The sequence below is a fragment of the Falco punctatus genome (genome assembly GCF_963210335.1).
Source record: "Falco punctatus genome assembly, chromosome: 14".
NCBI lineage: Eukaryota > Metazoa > Chordata > Aves > Falconiformes > Falconidae > Falco > Falco punctatus.
Window position 1 is genome coordinate 15,599,756 of NC_137594.1, and position 17,706 is coordinate 15,617,461.

General features: G+C 37.8%; 2 protein-coding genes across 6 annotated transcripts in view; both read right to left on the minus strand.

The window, feature by feature from the left end:
• The window catches only part of SIAH1 (siah E3 ubiquitin protein ligase 1), a 64,997-nt gene extending 62,029 nt beyond the window's left edge, over positions 1-2,968 (minus strand). The window contains exon 1 of the mRNA XM_080410876.1: positions 2,828-2,968. The gene's annotated coding sequence lies outside the window, so the exon portion shown is untranslated. The remainder of the gene's footprint in view (positions 1-2,827) is intronic.
• The window catches only part of N4BP1 (NEDD4 binding protein 1), a 39,213-nt gene continuing 21,706 nt past the window's right edge, over positions 200-17,706 (minus strand). The window contains exons 8-10 of one of the 5 annotated variants that reach the window (XR_013931909.1): positions 15,551-17,704; positions 9,371-9,465; positions 200-3,025 (exon numbers count right to left, since the gene is read on the minus strand). The gene's annotated coding sequence lies outside the window, so the exon portion shown is untranslated. Of the gene's footprint in view, positions 3,026-6,575; positions 9,466-15,550; positions 17,705-17,706 lie in introns of those variants that run through there. The other 4 variants (XR_013931910.1, XR_013931911.1, XR_013931912.1 and 1 more) reach the window with 4 other exon arrangements.

Genomic DNA, 17,706 nt, shown 5'->3' on the forward strand with positions numbered 1-17,706 from the left:
ATTAATCACATTTTTGATACAAAGTATTATATTCCCAGAAATCAAAAAGACATTAGGGTAGATATCTATAGATACAGTACAGTCAGGCTATGTCATAAATAAGCAACCTGTGGACCTTATTTTTAATCTGCAATATAATTCTTAACCTAATTGTCTCTACAAACTCAATTACGTAGGCCAAGTTTAGTTTCCATCTAGGCACTTTTAAGTGAAATAAAAAAAAAATGACAGCTGCATCTGTTTACAGACAGGATTTGCTTAATGGTTATAGTCCAGGTCAACTTCTCAAGACAGTTATTTTATTATTAAATGACAGCAAATAGAATTTTTTTTCAGTGTATGTTCGTAATCAAGTGTTCTCTGGCAGCAATTAAGGAGCAATTTGAATTAGGAGTTTATAACTATGAATAATCTATGGCCCCAGAGTAGATAAGAATTTGTGAGGGAGGGAATTCTGTGTGCTTCTCACCAACTACAACTTACTTTGTTGCAAGGGTTGCTAGTCTTCACAAAACCCTGACAAAGTCTCAAGTTACCCGTCCAGCTGCATACAGAGTAGACCTTGACAAACAAAGTTTGCGTAATTTATAGGGGAAAAGATCAGCAGATAAGGCTACTGTATTTTACCCTGCATGTACCAGAGCGTTTAATTTATTATCATATACAAATATGTATGTGTATGATATGTGTGTGTATATATATAAATAAAATACTATATTTGGACCAGGTACAGTACTAAAAGGACTAAAAGCAGGCTGACAATAGATCTTTACACATAACTAGTTGTCAACATTCACAGGTTACCAGATAATCCGTTCTTGGACTGTGCCATTTATATGCAATCTAGACAGTTGTGCAAAATCTTTACTGCCAAAATCTTTATAGGATGGCAACTTACATTAATGATGTTAAACACATGGTTTTATGGTCATATTGAATACTAATATATTTGAGTGTATTACAATAGATCTAGGAAGAAAGAAGATAAATGTATGGTTTTGTGTCTTGAGATGGGAACCAGCCTGAAAAGTAGAAATTCTCAGAAGGACCTAAAAATCATTGACTAACACAATCAGCTCTATGTGCAACCTTGTAATAAAAAAGGTCAGCAATATCTAGCTTTAATTGTATTACTTCAGTAGTTCTCTACAAATATGCAAAAATCCATCGTAAACAATAATATCAAGTAGAAATGTAACACTTTGCATGTGCACATCTTTGGAAAGGAAGCTTTTCTTCAGCTCTGATAACCATACTCCAAGAATGAAAATGTTTAGGAAAGCTTAAAGGACAGAGGCCCCAACAGTGACGCAGGGGATGGGAGGTTAACAAAGCTCAACTTTGTCACAGAAAATTTTGGTAGGTGACCGCTACTAAGCACAGGTATTTACACATTAAAAAAGGTTTTCAATTTTTCTGATAAATGGAAATGGATGCAAGAGAAAGTCAATGTTAATATTTCCTACCAGTGAGGTTCCACTATTTTTGATAAACTTTTTTTTTATCACTGTAGGTGGCAGAGGAACCTCCCACCTAGCCATTTACTTATTAATAGATGGGTCTTAATGGCATATGCTCTCCTAATTCACTGCTTGCAGCATTTCATGTCCCAGAATGCAAAAAGCTGGACCCTAGGACAACCATCCAAATTATTAGGTGAACTATAATTGCCTGTCATCTACACGTCAGGATATATAAATAATCTACTGGCTGTTTGGCTACAAACTCTATGAAAGTACAGTACAACTATCTTTACTAACTACATAATAGCATGCAGGCTAATTATGAACACAGCAGAATGCTGGTGCCTTCTAGAGAACCAGACACAGCGATTCATTGAAGAGCAAACATTAAGTATTTTAAAAGATATTAATAATAACAATTAACTACACCTAATGAAGAAGCCTCAGCTAAAAAGCAAGTCAGAAATTTGCTTGATATTCTATAAGAATAATTAAGTTCTTATATCAAGGTATCGTTTTGCCTCGGGATGTACATCAAATAGTGCATATTCCCCCCCACACACTAGCAATATATACCCTAAACCAAATTAAAACATATGGATCCAATGAACATGAATATTACCACCTTTTCTTCCCCATATTCATTGAGAATGTAACAGTATGCTCATAACTCTGCCAGGCAAACCTTCTGCATTTAGTGGTGAAGAATATGCATATTGAATAAGGCCTAATAAATAGAACACCAATGTCTCTATTATCATGTTCAAAGAATTCACCAAGGAGCTGGGAAGTTTGTTATTAGCAGTTTTCTCTTTCAGTTGCAGTTTCAAAGGTGCAGAATTCAAGCCCTTTCATGCTTTCAGTGGATTTCTTTACATTCCATAACATGACCTAGGGAACAAGGCTAGTTTGATTGAGATTACTCTGTTAAACACAGTATTTTGCAAAGTGAAATGCATGGCATACCATTTCCTTTAAATCTCAGATGTGGAGAACTATAGCTATAATAGGTTAAGATTTAGACATCACCAGCAAAATGAGGATATTTCCCCAGTATATTTGCCTTAAATTCTCTGTTATGACCAACAGTAGCACTTTCAAGCACAGTTCTTTAATAAAGCAACTCATTATATTATTAAACTGCCAGACCAGACTTTCAGCAGATGGAGTTAATTAACAAATGCAGCACACAAGACAGGCAAAGAATGTCTCAAAAAGTCTGAGTTAAAAGCAAAATGGTAATACATGGAACATTGATCATTTCCATACCATTTGCTAATTGTGTTACCATTAAGCAGATCTTGTCTTCCCCAGATCTACCTTGATGACAAAACAAGCATATAATCAGTAAAATTTATACTCACTGTGCTGAAAAATCCCAATGGCTTTCTGTTGGAAACTTTTTCATGGGCTATTTCCTGTTGATTTGTTCTACTTCTGTATCTAGCTAGTTTTCATTGGCAGGATTTGCTGTTGCCAAAGGACTGGAATGCTGAAGCTTTTACATTGACATGCAGGTTTTCTGTGTGTGTGACCTCCTGGTTTTGCATGTCCTGGCCGTTCTGAAAACACCAAATCAAATTAAAATGCTGCAAATGAAGATTATTTCCTTTTGATAACATATAGGATATGCTGTGTCTGCAACTGTGTCTACCAACTAATTTTTACGTACGTAAAAACAACATGCAAAGATGATCCTACTAATAAAAAAAAGCTGGTTCAATTGTTTCTGCATAGAAACATGTCACGCTTCTCAACTGAAGTTTTGCTTCACAAGAAACTTCCTTGAAGAATTTCAGAAAACATTTTCACAATTACATCCAAACAGGCAGTTCCATAGACTAAAATAACAATGAGAAATCTCTTCAATATTTTCAACTGTACTGTAAGCTTAGCTTAAAAAATTTCAGTGTGAACCCCCCAAAAAAACAACCTTGCAGCTTGGTTGGTGTCTCTGAATTGGGGGAAAATAGTCAACAGCCTTGAGGGCAAGAGTCTCATCCAGAGAGACTTGGGCTGGAGGCTTGGGTCAGCCTCTATAAGGTCAGAGAACCTTATAGAAATTCAACAAGGACAAGTGAAGGGTCCTACATTTGGGATGGAACAACCCTGGGCAAGAATACAAGCTGAGGACTGTCTGGCTGTGAGCAGCTGTGCTGAAAAGGAGCTGGGGATCCTGCTTAACAGCAAGCTGAACATAAGCCTATGGCGTGCTGTAGCAGCCAAGATGGTCAACAGCATCCTGAGCTGCATTAACAGGAACAGGCTCACAGACTGAAGGAAGCGATTGTCTCCCCTGTGCTTGGCATTCATTAGGCTGCATCCAAAATACTGTGACCCACTGTGGGTTCTCCAAGCAAGCAAGACATTGATAAACTGGAGAGAGAGAGTTCAGCAGAGGACCACCAAGACAGCCAGGACCTGGAGTACTCATGCTGTGAGGAAAGGCAGATGAAAGAGCACTGACACAGCCTGGAGGAGAAGGGAAGGCTTTGATGGAACCTGATAGCAGTCCCCCAGTACCCACAAGGAGGTTATCAAGGAGACAGAAGCAGGCCCCTCACAGTAATGTATGGAGGAAGAATGGGAGATAAAAGACAAATTGAATCAGGAAAGGGTCAGATGGATAGAGAAAAAAAAAATATTAATATTTTGAGCTTGAGGAGGACAGCCAAGCAGTGGAACAAATTCCCTAGTCTCAGTTCTTGGAGGTTTTCAAGACCCAACAGGATAAGGCCCTGGGCAGCCTGATCTTGCAGTTGACCCTACTTCCAGTAAGAGGTTGGACTAGGTGATGTTCTGAGGTCCTTCCCAACCTGAATTAATCTATTATTATATTGACTTAGTAAGCAAAATTGGGCCCTATCTCACACTAATTGTTAACCAAATTCAACAGCTGGGAGAACGAAAGACAGTTAAGGTCTTTCACCAAACATGCTTAGACCTCACAAAAGCATTTACTACAGAGAACGTAAGGAACATGAGTACTGATAAAAGCAAAGTAAATGAAAACAGGCATTAAGATCATTTAAAAAAAAAAAAAAAGAAAGAGGAGGAATAACCATACTAGATGTTATCTATGCTGCTCTGCAAAGAAGAGCTGTATAGACATATTATTGTGATATTCACGGAAACAAGAATTTAGGTATGAAAATTCTTGTATTTATACACGAGGAATTCTCTTTCTCCTATGTCCCTCATCAAAGGGAGGTTCTGGAAAATCATCTTGGGGTCTGAAACACAAGCTTGGAGCCTTATTTTGGTTTCAATAACAGTAAGATTTTGCAGTTACTGTGTTCCATGGGGAATCTTGAATCCTAACTTGCATATATACAGCTACAAAGTGTACCAGTACAGAAGGATCCCTAAAGCTACACTGTTTTATTTACTTAGATACATGAATATTCAAACCCTCTACATAAGTATTTGAAGTTAAGCAGAAGTTACTATAGGTTGGAAAAAAATTATCTAAGGGTAATTTTTTTTTTTTTTTTATGCTTAGAATGTTATAAGGAGTGAACAAACATGGCTCTTTCAGATGGATGCCTTCATTCTACAAATTAAATTCGGGGTTTTTTTATTTTCTATTTCAAGACCTTAGGTTTGCCACTGAGTAGACAGACAAACAGTGGGCCAAACAGAACTAACGTACAGAATCATCACAAACATCATCAGCCTCTCCAATAATACATTTACTGGAAAAAATTCAGTCATTGGGACAATCTTTTCCAAGCTTAAAGAAAAAAAACCAAACAAGAATGTAGTCCTATTCAAGTCAGGTGAATAAAAACTGCAGGATTGGGCAGCTATCTATGATATTAAAGTGAAATTTTAGAGTATTTAACAGACATTGTTAATGAAATTCACAAGGCTATAAGCTTCCCAAATAGCAATTTCACTGTCATGTGAATTAATTCTGAGGATTGCCTTTGTGGCCAGCGTTTTTCTTTAATTTATGACCTATTTTTTGAGAAAAAATAGTTCCAGTAAATAGATTACAACAGGAGCTGAGCGTCCTGGCTCAAATAATGAAACCTTATACTGACTTCTCAGGTATATATGCAGTCTTCCCCAGTGAACTCCCGTAGATAAACCAGCTGGGAAGGTTCAGCAGCACTACAATGAATGTCCTCTTCCAGACCATATGCTCCTGCCAAGGCCATATGCCCTTTGCGAGTCCCAGATTAACCCAGTTTGTGTGAACTCAAAACCCACACATGGCACTTTTGTAGGCCACAGGAATAACACACAGAGATCCCTTCTCTCATCCTCTCAAAAGAAAAAAACACCACCCCATCCCCACCAGACCAAAAAACAAGCCCTAAAAAAAAAGAAATTACCTCCTCCAAAATGCACCTTGCACCAGAAAACAAGACACCCCCTACAAAACATTTTTATTTTCTTTTTTAAAAATGTATTACAGGCTTTCATTACATAGAAAAAGGAAGAGATGGGGGTTTTTTGGTCCAAGTGAAGCAGAATCAAGGGTGGACATACTAAAAAGATTTGTTTTACTACACTGTTTAAAACATAAAAACTCATATTAGGGCATTTCCAAAATAAACCAAAACAGTAGATCAGTTACGATGCCTCTAGAATTTAGGACGTGCTTGTCTGCAAGTCTTTTCTTCTTTAAATCCACAACTGATTTTGTTTCACGATGAAATAAGTGGCATGTTCAATATCTCATTTGCAAGTGCAATGGCTCTTGCAACTTAATTAAATGCCTCACTAACTTCAAACATCCAAGCATTTCTGCATGGTTGCTTCATATTAAACAATTCACAAGAAACAGAAAATATCACAAAACACTTCTGTAATCAGATACAACTTACTATAAATTATTTTTGTGTAATAGAAACTGTGCTAATAAATACAGAGGCAGCTGGTAGAGAAACCTTCATAGTTAAATGGACCATCATTTCTTTGTCACTGGTTAAGCAGAGGGGAATTCCTAAAGAGACACTTGGAAGCAGTTTACCTCCCAACTGCCAGGCTAGGCAGATTAATGGCACTGTCAGTCACACCAAATCACCATGGTTGTTACTTCACTTTTATGCAAGCACTGTTGCTTGCTCGTTTTGTATTTTAAAACCACAACAGTTTATTAAAAAAAAAAAACAAAAACAATGCTTTGTATCGAAGTTTCAAGTAAACATTTATGCTCACTTTTGCATTGAACAGCAGCGGTAGGTAAAAGGAGTTATGGTAGAGGATGAACTAAGGGCCTGGAAACCATCAGCAAAACAAAAGTACATGAAGGTGATAAGTAGTTTGTCAAGAAGCTCTTTCAGGCCAAGAGGGCTCCAATTTCATACTAATCTAAGATCAAAGCATCAGTATATTTAATGTGCCAAAGACATTCGGAACAGCGCTATGGCATGCTTCATACTGGAAATGCTCTTTCTGCTTTGGAAAAGTATCATCCTGTGCTAGGTTTAGATAAAACCAGACACTTTGAAAGTGCTTTCTGTGAAAGCATTTCAGTGTCGGTCTCTGCAACAAGATACTGAACTCACTACCTTTAATGCCAGCAAGTGACAACTACTAGTCCTGATGCTCAGTATCTTAGGACTCATAACTTTCTCACGGGCTCATTTGTTTAAACACCAAACACACGATGAACCCTCTAAAAACAATCTTGGCCTGCATGAACAATTGCAATGAAACCATCAGAGCATTCCCCCCATACCTAGACTGCTTGTTCCTTTGCAGCTGCTGTAGTACAACCTACTTCGTGTTTATGCCTTCAAGCTTTGAAGCTTCATTAAAGCAAGTTTAATAATGATCAGAACTGGAAGTACATCCAGGAAGTTTAGCAGGTCCGTGGTTTCATTACTGCGAAATCAGCCCTGTTTTTCCACTGTCTCAGAGTACAGTAGATATTGCAACAACCCGTAGCCACATTTGGGACAGTTTACATGCAAATGTTTCACAGCCACGTGGCTGCAGTTCTGTATTCCTGTAGCAAGTACTGCTCCAGATGGTGCTAATGGCATGGACCTAAAGTACATTTTCCTCCTACTGTAAGTCTACATCTGATTTTCCTTGCCAGAGGTAGTCACATTTTCATGATACTATACGAATGCAAAAGACGGGCTTTTCAAAAACCTAAGTACTTAGGTACTAAAGTCACACTTTCTAAAGTTCTTGAAGCACTGTGGTCTTTCAGAGGTTCTTATGTACCCATACACTTCTGAAAATTCTGTAGTGCTTTCTTCTGTATCTTAAGGACAGAGAGTCAGGGAGACTGAAAGAAGCTGAAACTCCTGGAGCACTGTCCATTAAAATTGGATGAGTTGGCAGTAAGGAAGTATTTATGTTGTGCACAAAATTATTCTAGATTAAAAAAACAAACTGGAAAAAACCTCAACCAACCATGACTAATAGCTGAATGAATATCATCCCTACTGAAAAGCAGAAAAGAGAAGGGTAAGAAAATTAAGCTCAGCTCATTTGATTTCCTCAAATGCACATAAAAGTCCTCCTTAAAAATTATTAAACAGGTTTATTATATTGATTAAACACAAAATCACAACAGGGAAAGAAAATGCATAGTGTATTACTCACTTAGAGAGTGTCTATATATTACCAGGCAACAACTACATGTATATTATATATAGTGATGCAGACACACTTTTTTTTTCACCCCACAAAGTTTTGGAAATGTTGTGAAGATAACCCAAACAGTACAAACTGTATTTTCTCTACAAAATTTTTTTCCTCTTATTTTCTTTATTACTGATTCAAACTGCAGACCTGTTTCTGCAAAACCCTTGACTTTTTTGCCCTTTAATTCCTCTATCCATCAATGGAAGTAACAATATGTACTTCTCAGTAATAATTCTCTAGAGTTTACAGGTGAAGAATCCTCTGTATGTCACAAGAATTATCATTAGTCTGTAAATATTTTGCTCTACAGCACCTTTAAATAGGTTTCTACCTACAAAGAGCTTTTGTAAATAGTTTAACAGTAACCCATCACTGCAGTTCATGGCACCACATTTTGATAAAGGAACAGTTTTAGGGCTCCTTGATGGCAGTCTACTTAAGTCTTCGGAAAAACATACACAGGCAAAAGTTCATTCAAGTAAGTGTTCTAATAGGTTATATCTGGCTTGGAAAGAAATATTGCATCTAACAAGCACAAATGGTATTTAGGCATCTGAAGATACCAATGAGAATCATAGCAAAACTTTCAGTAGGTATTTTTATTTTTAAATGAATTCTACTCTGAAACAGAGTTCTCATGGGGAATCAGACCAACATAATGGAATAATTGGTCTAAACAACCACCTGCTAGCTTATTTATAAATAAACCATAAATATCTACTTCTTTTCCCCACTAAAACATTATGGTATAGCTCGCTATTTAAGATATAGCAAGATGACTAAAGCCAACATGAAAATGGACTTGCATAGGTATACACAAACATTCCATTAAAAATTGTCCTTATAAATTAAGAGTTGGTTGTATGTTTTCAAGCTCGAAATTCTGGTTTTCCATTACTGGCTTAGTTTCTTTCCCTGCTAATCAGTCACTGGTACACTAGAATCAAACATAAAACATCATAGGCTTACACAGATCGCTAAAACAAGAAGAAACTATAAAAAACAACAATCAAAACTACAAGATGACTAGGAAATTAGAGGAAAACCCCCAAACCTTACATGAAAAAACAGCTATCAAACTTTTCATACACCTGCATGATCCTCCCACTTCTTTAAATTTTCAATTCAGAATGGTGAGTCTTCATGACATGGCTTGTCTTTTACTTTTCTACTTTACTTCACTACTTCTACATGGCGTAGCACAACCTTAATTCAGCTGGGTCTGTCAGGTGTTTCCATCATAACACTTGCCAATCATTGCAGTATATATTCTGCTCACCTGTGAGTTAAATTACCTTGTCAGTGCATAGTCTTGCTTTAGGAGTCAAGGAGGAGTGGGGTATCACAGATGTCTTCAATAGAACGCTTGCAGAAAGCTTCAGGGAACAAGCTGGTTGAAGGGGGAACACAAATAAGGTTGCAGCCTTTCACAGCATCTCTATATTTTCTCCCCTACAACTCCATAAAGAGATGGTGAAATACTTTCTACTCTTTTTTTCCTGTCTTAGCAGGGAAGTCTTAGAAGCAGCTTCACCTTTTTGCAAGTGCAGGGATTGCAAATGTTACCCTGATGAGCTGCATGATGATAAGTCCTGATACAGACCTTCACACACTCTAAAGCCAATAGCCGCATAAAATAAGAACCACACAGTATATATGCCATTTTTTCCCCTAAAATATGTACAACAGAAAATGTGCACTTATTTCCAAGATTATTCAGTTAGCGTAGTGTCAAATCAATTAGTAGAACAGACAATTCTCAGAAAGGAGTTTACTCAGATCAAAAGTTAGTGTAAAATTTTAAGCCTGTTAAACTTGTGCGGTAGGACACCCAGCTCCTTCCACAAGTACAGTCTGTACAGAGTGAGACAATAGCATTGTCTATGGCAAGTTGTTATAACTCAAGGACACAACATATTCTAAAATACAAATACATTTTTCAAATAAACTGGTAGAACAGAACTTGCTCCATATACCAAGTCACTCTGTTTCAGACTTCTGCTAAACGCTGCTTATCGTATTTCCCACCCTTCTGCACACTGATACCTGATCAGACATTCTGCTCCATGTCTGCATTCACTAACAACAAGATTCTAACAGACAGACTTTGTGCTTGTTTTGCCCAGCAAGAAACCTTCATAACTTCAAATTTTCATACTTTTTTAAAGAATAGTTTTATAGCAGAGTACAGAACTATTCACTTTACTGTGTAAGGATGTCATCCTTTGGACTGGAAAGACCTTTCTAAGTAGAACAGCACACAACTTTACTGCCTGTTTTGATCTCCTTGCCCAGCAGTTTGCCTTCTTTAATTTAGCTGAATTCATTTTGTCTATGAGTGTTACTGTATGTTTACAGCATTAGGAGATACTATGTTAAAAAAACTCTCAAAGTACACCTACCCTTTATATCATAGGAGGGAGAGAATACGTGCATGCAACATTAGTATTTAATCCATAGCCACCACAACTAAATAGCAGTCCTAGTAACAAGAAGGTGTCATGTATACTTTAGATGGCGGAAAAAAGAACGAGATTCTATTTCTGTCACTGCTACTACAGCACTGACTAACCATTAGCAACTCTGCTAACTCTCCACTACTTCTCCTCCCACCTAAGGGCTTATGAACAGATACACACAATTTAAGGCAGACTCCAATTACGTCCTTCTCACCATGTATCACTCCCCATTAGTGCATTATGGTACAAAGAAGAGACAAGCAAGAGCCTATCAGTGAGGAAAGAAATAAAGGGCCATAACATTTTTACAGGAGCATTACAAACTTATTTAAGCTGCTTTATTATTTGTATATAATTAAATATCATATTAAAAGAAATCATAGCCTCCCCTCCCAAACAACTCCTCAAGCAGCAATTACATTCATCTCCTACCAGAAACATTTGAATTATGTCCCTGAAAGGCCCAGAGACTAAGCCCACCAGATGGGACAGATGAGATATCCTGGGCTTTTGCATGAATTATTTCAATCCATCATAATTTGGAAAACTCATAGCTGCTGTAATACTGGAAAGCTTAATTTGATTTCCATTTATAAAGTAGGGCTTTGATGGATGCTCTAAAACAAAGGATAACCATCTAGCTACTATATCTTCTCTGCATTTTTGTTGACAGCAGAAAACTGAGGGCTCTGACTCATGACCTACAGCAGTTTAAACCAATACACCAGCTGTGACAACTGAGAAACCAACACACAGCAGTCCTGCAGTAGCAAGGGTAGCTTAAGTGAATCTCCTGCAAATACCACTGGTAATGTTTTAGGCCACTACAGCACATACCACTTATGAATCAGAGCAGTAAAAACTTTTAGTCAAAATTAATGTATTGAATGGTTTGCAACAAAAATAATTGTGTGCACACAATGAATCAGTACAGACTCCACACGTTAACTTCACGATCACACTAGCATTGTCTTAATCCATTTAAATTTTGGTGCTATCTCTTTATTCATTTACTCAAAAGTCAGTGTCTGGCTCAACTCTGGAAGGGAAACAAGTCTGAACATTATGAAGCTGAGTGTTGATGTTACATGTTTCACACTAAATTACATTCACCTCTGGAAATTTCTCTTTAGATTAGGTGCCAGCAGCTGATAGACATGCATGCCAAGAGAATAAAAAATTGGTTAAAAGTTAAAATATAGCAAATTCTATTTTCCTAATGTAAAAATCCTTGGCTACCTATAAATGCAACATAAATCATTCATTTGTTCACAGAGAATGTCGAATATTACTATTTTAATGCCCCTTCACTTCAAAATGTCAAGAATGTCCTTATCCATATTAGTGGTGTTCTGCCAGTAGGAGATATAACGAAGGACTCTGATGTGCTTTTTTTTTAATTCAAGGCCCTCTGCTGCAAAGATCTCCCACAGAAAAGTATTTATAAACCACAATATATCTCCTCCTCCTCTCAGAAAATACTGCCAAACCTTCATGTTCTGCCTTTCAGATAGTCCCAATTTTCTTCTGTCTCTGCAAAACAATTGACTTGTGTTCATTTAGATTCAAAGTGCAGTAATGCTCCTCATATGAAGGAGTCAGGCTCAAAGTGGCTTCAGTATCATTTAGTACCATATGCTCATAAGTCACTGTCCCAGCGAAGGAGCTGGCCCCTTCCTGCCTCTGCATTTGGATTCCACTTTACTGCCCACCAAGTTTTGGCAAAACTAGGCAACCAGCTCTTGTCCTGGTATGTGAGTCTCTGTAATATCTTCTCTGATTTTTAATGTAATACCTCTGATTATTATTTTTTTTAAATATAATTTCTCATGCACTGATATCATAACTTTTGGCAATCAGAATTGTCCAAACAGCAGATTTTTGGCTGCAGTTTTGAATTCAAAGAACTTACGTCAAAGGTAAATATATTACTACTAATTTCATGTGCATCTCAAACCTAAACAATTAGCAGACAAAAGAAAAGTACAGTCCCTGAGCCAAGAAGCAAACGAAACCTAACATACAGCAGTAAGGATACCAATGAAAGTCTAAAACAATACCATAAGACATACAAGTGAACTTTTGCACTAAGACAGGGTAACCGTGCAAATACTTACTATGTTCATACATCATCCCATAACATTCTATATTTCCTTTGGAGGACAAGCATGCAACTGTTTAGGTTTACACTCAAGAGTTAACAAGTGGCGCCCTCTACTGTTATAAGAATGTCAGTACTGCTATTTCTTTCCAGAAAATGTTTTAAATCATCAAAAAGCATTACATAAAAGTAAAGAACTGGAAAGCTCACAGTATGGATTAATCTTTAACCTTTGTTTTAAAACGTGCGTGCGTGTGTGTGTTTCTACATCAAAATACATGCAAATCAACCTTTTACTTTTTACTAATAGTTTCTGAACAGTATTTTGCCCAGCAAAGTTTTCTCTTAAAATTAATACTAAGACTCAATACTTTGAATATCGTATGCTCATTCAACAGCCAGGGAGAAAAATTATACGTTACTTCGGGTTTGAATCACAATGATTCCTATACTTAGTGACAAATGATAAGAAAATAAAACTTAGTTGGTATATTTCTGCAGAACTCTGATGTCTTTGGACCATAGTTTCTATTTTTTCAAATTAAAAATGTGTAATATTTCAGTTCCCTTATGTAAATTGAAAATATAATTCCTGAAACAGTTAAAAATATACTCAAGTGGGGGAACCAATGAATTCATAACCAGTTTCCTCTTGAAAAATGCTTCTTTTGAATTAGCAATTTAAAATGATATAATGCAATCTTACAGAATTTAACTAGCCATAAGGCAGACAGAAAAAAATGGTTTGTCAGCTGCTTAGTTTCAACAGTACAGTGGAACCACATTCTTAAACTTAAGTGCATACACACACAGATGAAAATTGTACATAGCTAAAATTCACCTGCTTTCTAAAATTTATCAATTGTCTATTCCTTCTACTTGAGCACTGCAGTATTTCCACTGTATGCACAGAATTACATACCAACATATATGTACAAAATTGAGCACACATATTAAAATATTTTGAACACAATTAGTTGCACTGCTGTAAGGCCCCTGAGTTTACATTCTGTGATAAAAGAAACTGAACACGTCAGAGACACACCTAGTTTTGTAACCAGACTCATCCAAATACCACAATACCCTACTACAGTTTACACTGCTTCACACAGCAGATTAGGTACTCTTTGAATCTGCAAAGTAATTACTATTTTAAATATTTATTAAAATAACAGGTCCTATACATGGATTTTAGCAGAGCTACAAGCTTCCCAATAAAACAGAGCCATCCAGAAAATAAATCAGGCCCAGATCTAAAAATAGCATTGGATGCAGCCGCAAAAAATTCCAGCAAGAAAAGCATTCATGCCAAACACAGCCTGCAAGCTTGCAAAACAGAAGGAAACACTGTCAGTATTAGAAAGACACTGTATGATCCGCTGTTTTTCATGGAACTTTCTCAGGAACTTTCTCTGTTGTTGCAAAAGGCAGGTCAGAAGTGCTCTTCCAAAACACAAAGTACCCTAATATGGCACTAAAAGAGCAGGAAAACCAGCAGCACTAGCACTGAATACTAGGACTTATTTGTAGCTTTGCTTGTTTAGAGCTGGTGTAAAGTTATTTATACTCCATAATGCCTATCTTAAAACTTAGAGAAAAAATTCCTTCCAACAGTAAACTTGAATTTGTCACAAAAATCTTGTACTCGTCCTCACACCAGGAATCAGAGTCAGTCTCAAGAATTTATCCTGCAGACAGATGCTCTATAAAATGTTCAAGGGAGGAAGAGGGGAACACTGCCTCACTCACAAGGGATGGTCCCTATTATTTTCCACTCAAAACACTGCTTTATTGTGTTTTTTTCAGCAACCAAAGGTTGAACAGTGTAAGGCGTGCTTCAGGAACAGACTTTAGAGAAAAAAAGATAGATTACAATGTGCGCATATTCTTACACCAGCATCAGAAAAATGAACATGTATGCAACCAGGACACACATAAGTGAAAGAAGGTAAGTTGTTCAAGAAGCATGTTTACACATGCATGCAAGCTCCAGGCAGTTTAAAGGAGCCTATAGCTAATATCAGACTGAGCACAAAGAGAAAAAGCCGTTTCCCTTTAAAACCGAGAACAAACAAAGCAAGCCCAAAAAATCACACTGGGGTTCTGTCTTCGCTTGATTAAGTAATTGCATGACTTTGAAGTGATTCATCTGTTCCTGATTAAGTCCAAGCATGAATATTTATTTTGGCATAAGAACATAATACTTAACATTTTTCAGGCGTAGTTCAATCATTCAGGACAAGAACAACAAACCCCAAAAATCTCTGCCATCGGTTGTGGCAAACCAATTCACATGAATAGAAGCCTTGCTATATACTGAGGTAAAAAGACTGAATTCCAACTCCTTTACTCCAGCTAGCTACAGTGTTTACACAGCATTTGCACCATTAAATCATACCCTAACAGGAAACCCATTTGATTGTATCTTTCAGTAATTATTTAAAAATAGAAGTACAGTCTTTACCCCTCTGACACCCCTCACTTTGTATGCAGGTTGTTCAACACCATGGGCTACCTGCATTTACCATCTCAGTTTAATACTGACATTACTATATTTTGTCCAACCTAGCAGGTAGAACAGTAAGATTTAAACTCACCTAAAACACGAACCTACTGCAGAATTGCCCTGTAGCCCCCTGAGGGCTTTGCTGTTACCAGATGGTCTGGCACTGAGCAGGGGTTCGGCTCACACCTTCCCACCGGCCTGTCTCCCCTCAGCACCTCACGTCCCTGCGCTCCCAGCCTGCTGGCCTCAGCTGCAAAATCAGGCCAAGGCACACAAAACCAGCACAGCTGCTGCCTCAGGTGCCGTACAAACTGGCAAAGCCTTCCCTTAAGCACTGTATCAGACATGAAGAACCACCCTCCCAGCTGTTTCCTCACAACCCTTCTCCCTCCCTTACACCCCCGCTCACCTGAGGTGAAACAAGATGGACGCCACCAGAGGCCTGGCTTTCCACAGCAGCAGGGCTGTTGTGGTGCTGGGTGCAGGGTGGATGGTGCTGAGGCCAGCTGAGAAAAATCTTCACATCAGCCCTGGACATCTGCCTAGGCAGCATACATGTCACGGTGGGATGAGGATTTACCAAGGGAGCTTGTTGCTGGGGTAAGGCTTAGGAGCTTGGTCACCACTTCCATCCACCATACTGAGCGGTTTTAGGCAAGCTGGTTCTTTCTTGTGCCTCAGTGTCTCTGAAAAACGGGAATGATTATGTTGGCTATCTGTGTGGAATGCTTCAGTTGTAAGAAAAAAGGTAACTCATCAAATACACTCAGCAATTCTGTAGTTCCTCATATCAAAGCCCTTTTCTTCCCCGTTTTCCATCCATTAAAATCTAAGCATTGTCTCAGACCTATCTATAAAAAGAACGGGATTATGTAGTAATACATGTGCTACAAATTGACCCTCTGCATGAACATGTGGGCATCTGCGTTTATCATTAATTAATTAGTACTTTTCATAAGCAAAAAGAACACGCAGGCACTTGCCTTGTACCCAGGGGGCTACCTGCTGCCAGTAGGTACTCTTGTGCTCAGAAGACTTGTGAATGGGCCTGTGTAATGCTCCCATGTAACTGTGGAAAAAACTTCTTCACTTCTGTAACAAATCCCTTCCTAGAGATTTTTACCTATTTGTATTCATGTTTTCATCTCAACATTTTTCAGTGAAGAAAGGCTTTCCCACATATCACAGTATTTTGACAGTTTTTCATGTTTTTCTTTCTTCATACAAGTTAGCATTAGGATATAATATTTTGCAATAAATACAACAGTATATTTCCTATTTTTGAACTGATGTGCTTTTTCTTTTAGATTTGTGTCTTCCAGTGATGGGAAAGGTGCCTGGAACATACAAGGCATTAACACTGGTAGGAAAAGAAAGCTCAAATACCACATTATGGGATGCGCTGGGAAACACAGTATGAAAACGTATCTTGGCATTAGTTCATGCTCAGCAGGAATGACAAACTCACACTCACCATCAGTGCAGGATTTGCAAAACCGTGTCACTCACTGTACACTTCTTTTGCCACCACAGAATCCAATAATATATCTGATATGTGAGCTTCTAAGACCGGGAGCAATGCAGGAAGCAGAGTAGACAGCTCCAAGATCATTGCTTAGAGCTGGATCCTGCTGGTCCCAAACCGACAAATCCAGAGTGCCTTGGGTATCTGAACTGCACTGCTTGCTAGACAAGGATCACAGCAGAACTAAATCACAGTTACACATTATTTATCACATAGACAACTACCTGAATGCACTCTGGCATTTATGGTATTTTATTGTTTTAGTATGAGGCAAGATTATACATATATCCAGGATTTTGGAGGGTTTTGCTGCTCAGTGCTGGGTCTTGGTACTTTTTTACTATCACAGGCAAACTCACGGCTGTTCTGTTCAGGTAAAAGCAATTTTATCTACCTGGAATTATCTTATCGCAGACAACAGGGAAGTTCTGAGCAAGATCAAAGAAATATTCCTTTATCTTCCCATTTCAGTGGAAATACCAAGAAACTGAAAGTTGTATTAGCAGTATATACCACGTCACAGAAAATTAGTTTATTCTAGGGATTAGGAACATTCTGGTTACATTTGGACTCAGACTTGACCTTTTCTTCTGCTCATTCCACCTAAGCACATTGTACAGTTGATGAAGGAGAATCACAGGCCAACTTTCTTGTATAAAAAAAGTGTATTTTCTTTGCCATTAAATAAATCTCCAACTCCACTTGTTCTGTTGGGTGCAAGAAAGCTTTCTGGGTTGCTGTGTTTCATGCAATCCTCGTTCTGTTGTGCACTGAAAGAGGCAGTTTATGGATTTTATGAACATTAAGTAGGTTAACAGGGAACTAAGAGCAAGTGAAAACAAAACTTAAAGACACTGATGGTTTTGTTCTAAGTGCAGTTGACATGTCACCCTGGGTGTTCCTCCACCATATGGCACAGCATTGCAACAGCTCCACCCATTTCCCTCAAGGAAAATTCAGACCATACTGGTTGTTTGTCATTTTCCCAGTTAACAGAGATGCAGCATTTAAAACTCAAAGCTGAAGAGACAATGGAACCT